Source organism: Trichechus manatus, unplaced genomic scaffold (assembly GCF_000243295.1).
Source record: "Trichechus manatus latirostris isolate Lorelei unplaced genomic scaffold, TriManLat1.0 scaffold00057, whole genome shotgun sequence".
Taxonomy (NCBI): domain Eukaryota; kingdom Metazoa; phylum Chordata; class Mammalia; order Sirenia; family Trichechidae; genus Trichechus; species Trichechus manatus.
Window position 1 is genome coordinate 1,722,842 of NW_004443993.1, and position 752 is coordinate 1,723,593.

Genomic DNA, 752 nt, shown 5'->3' on the forward strand with positions numbered 1-752 from the left:
GGCCCCGCGCCCCGCTGTCCTCGGATGGGCGCCCTGCACCTGCGGGAAGGGCGGGGAATCGCGGCTCCTTCCCCACCGCGCCCTCCCCACCCTCTCCCCGCCTCCTTCCCGGGCGTCCCGAGGCTGCCCCCCACGCGACGGCCGCGACCCCGCAGGCTGCGCCGCCCGGGAGCAGAGACCCCAAGACGGGAGGCGCCAGCGGATCCCCAACGGCGGAGGTCAGGTAGGAGCCGCCCCCGGCGGGCTGCTGCCCATCGGGCTTCCCGGAAGCGCTGCGCGCCGGTGGCACAGCCGTGCCCGGAGCCACCGCGGTGACCCGGGCATCCCCACCCCTCAACGAGAACTACAGAGGCGACGCGGGGGCCGAGATGAGCACAGCGGCAACAGCGGGGAGGGGTGACCACGGGGGTCCCCGGTGCGGGCAGGGGCGCGCCGGGCCTCAGACTCCGGGCTGTGATTCCCAGTGGCTGTCGCCGCGCGGGTAGGGACACGGAGGACCCGTCCCCGGTCGCGCGCACCGTAATGGCCAGCTCTGTGGTGGCCGCGCAGGTGCGGTGCAGCTTGGCAACCGCGGGCGGGGGCCGGGGACAGCCCCTCTCGAGTCCCCGCGGCGCCGCCGGAGGCCTGGGCCGCGGGGACTTTTATTCTGACACGGCGGGCCCCGGCTCTGCTTAGTCATGGTGACCTGCGCGCTCCGCGCCTCCCCCCGGCGCGCGGTGATGGAGGCGCCCGGGCCCAGGCGGCAGAGGCGG